We start from the raw sequence: 2,500 nt of genomic DNA, 5'->3' as shown, positions 1-2,500 counted from the left end.
GGGGTGCGCGGGGTGAGTCCCTTTCCCCCGTCGCTTACCTCCGGCCTCGCGGGTGCTCGGTGCGCACGGTGGTCCGTCTCCTTCGCGGGAGGCGCTTGTACGCAGGGGGGCGCAGGCCCGGGACTTGCCATTCGACGCCGTCGTGCAAATCTGTTGTTGGCCTCGCCGGCGTTGCTTGGGCTCTCGGTTGGCGCGCCGCGCGTCAGGCGGGCTTCGGGTGGGGGTTTCGGCTCTCATCCGGGTTCGTCCCGCGGTTTTGCCTTCCGATCCTGCTCTGTCCGGAGTGGCCTAGCACGCGTGCTGTCGGCAAGTACCATGAGCAGACATGTTGGGACCCGAAAGATGGTGAACTATGCCTGGCCAGGATGAAGCCAGAGGAAACTCTGGTGGAGGTCCGTAGCAATTCTGACGTGCAAATCGATTGTCAGAGCTGGGTATAGGGGCGAAAGACTAATCGAACCATCTAGTAGCTGGTTCCCTCCGAAGTTTCCCTCAGGATAGCTGGTACTCGCGGAAACGGAGGAGTTTCATCCGGTAAAGCGAATGATTAGAGGTCTTGGGGACGAAACGTCCTCAACCTATTCTCAAACTTTAAATGGGTGAGATGCCGAGCTTGCTTGAACGCTGAAGCTTCGGCGACTAATCCGAGTATCTAGTGGGCCAATTTTGGTAAGCAGAACTGGCGCTGTGGGATGAACCAAACGTCGAGTTAAGGGGCCTAAACGAATGCTCATCTAGACCCCATCGAAAGGCGTTGGTTGCTATAGACAGCAGGACGGTGGCCATGGAAGTTGGAATCCGCTAAGGAGTGTGTAACAACTCACCTGCCGAAGCAACTAGCCCTTAAAATGGTATGGCGCTCAAGCATTCTCCCGATACTCGACCGCCGGTGGCACTAAAGGCCAAGCTCCCCTCTTCACCGGGGGGAGCCCAGGTCTCCAAGCCCCGGCGAGTAGGAGGGTCGCAGGGGTGAGCGCTGAAGGGATCCGGCGCGAGCCGGCCTGGAGCCGCACCTGGTGCAGATCTTGGTGGTAGTAGCAAATAGTCGAGAGAGACTTCCCTTGAAGGCCGATGTGGAGAAGGGTTCCATGTGAACATCAGTTGGACATGGGTTAGTCGCTCCTAAGCCCAAGGCTAAAGCCTTATCCCACGCTAGAGGCAACGGCCAAGCGAGTTGTCGTCACTGTCGTGGCGGCTCATCCGTGAGAGATTCTTCTCAGTTGCCGATGGGAATTCGTGGCGAAAGGGAATACGGTACTTATTCCGTAACCAGGCCTGGATGCCAACCGGGGCTAGGTTCCTTCTTGGGCCGGCCCTTGGTGCAGGAACCCGGTAACGGGAACCAACTCGCGTCCATCGGCGGTGGTCCGGGAAGAGTTTTCTTTTCTGTTTAAGGCGCCGTGACCCTAGAAGCCACTCGCAGAGCGAAAGGGTGTTGGTAACACGGTCTGCCGTAGAGCGCCGCGGTTCTTGCGGCGTCCCGAGTACCACTGCCGGTCCGTGAAACATGCGAGGCAGGTAACTGCATGGGGCGAAGCGGGGGGGTCTGCTGCTGCTGCCCGCTGCCGGGCGTCGTTCTGCGGCGTCACGGCGCGGCGCACGTACGCACGCGGCCTCCGCGATGCACCCCAGTTTCGGGCCTGTGCGTACCCATATCCGCAGCCGGTCTCCAAGGTAAGAAGCCTCTGGTCGATAGACTAATGTAGGTAAGGTAAGTCGGCAAATTAGATCCGTAACTTCGGGATAAGGATTGGCTCTGAGGATCGGGCCAGTCGGGCCTGTGCGGGAAGCGGGCCTGGGTTCGGGCGCTGGACTGGGCTCAGAGGCTCTGAGCTGCGCGCGGTGATGGGTGATGCCGTCTACCCTGCGGCGCCGACGTCGCCGGTGTCCGCCCATCCGCTGTGTCTCGCCTTCCCCGGTGGCGGCGACCCATTCCAAATGCGGCCTCGCGTCGCGCTGTCCTTGTTCTATCAGCTCGCCGGTGCGGCGGTGCTTGTGGTCCGGGTTCGCAAAGGCGGCCGGCGGACGATCACCGCGTCGTTTGGGCCCTCAAAAGCCCCGGCGCGGCGTCCTCTGGTCGCTCCCGGTCCCACTCCGCCGTCCGCGCTAAAGCCGGCGCGGCGGGGCAGCGCGCGTTGGGGAATCACCGCAGGGTTCGCGCAGCTCCGGTCTCGCAGGCGGGACACGCTCATGCGAGGTGGGGCCAACGGCCCGGTGTGCGGCGGCTCGCATTTCGTGGTGGCGGCTCTAGCCCTCTCGCCACTCGTGCCGAGAGCTCGGACCGGCGTGTCTCCGGCCCTTCCGTGGAACGCGCTAGGCTGCGTGGGCGCGGGGGCTCCGGCTCTCTCTATCGCCGGCTTTCGGCCGGTTAGGTAGCAGCAGCAGTCGTCCCTCGCTCCAAACCCACTTCGGCTGGCGCCCAGCGATCAACTCAGAACTGGCACGGACCAGGGGAATCCGACTGTCTAATTAAAACAAAGCATTGCGATGGTCAGAGATA

General features: G+C 61.9%; 1 non-coding gene across 1 annotated transcript in view; it reads left to right on the top strand.

The window, feature by feature from the left end:
- LOC126988972 (large subunit ribosomal RNA) overlaps window positions 1-2,500 on the top strand; it is a 4,820-nt gene that overhangs the window by 953 nt on the left and 1,367 nt on the right. Inside the window, exon 1 of the ribosomal RNA XR_007742698.1 lies at window positions 1-2,500. This exon is cut by the window's left edge and continues 953 nt beyond it; it is cut by the window's right edge and continues 1,367 nt beyond it. This is a non-coding gene — a ribosomal RNA (large subunit ribosomal RNA).

Source organism: Eriocheir sinensis, unplaced genomic scaffold (genome assembly GCF_024679095.1).
Source record: "Eriocheir sinensis breed Jianghai 21 unplaced genomic scaffold, ASM2467909v1 Scaffold1025, whole genome shotgun sequence".
In the NCBI taxonomy this organism is placed as follows: Eukaryota; Metazoa; Arthropoda; class Malacostraca; order Decapoda; family Varunidae; genus Eriocheir; species Eriocheir sinensis.
This window is presented reverse-complemented; position numbering and strand designations above follow the sequence as displayed.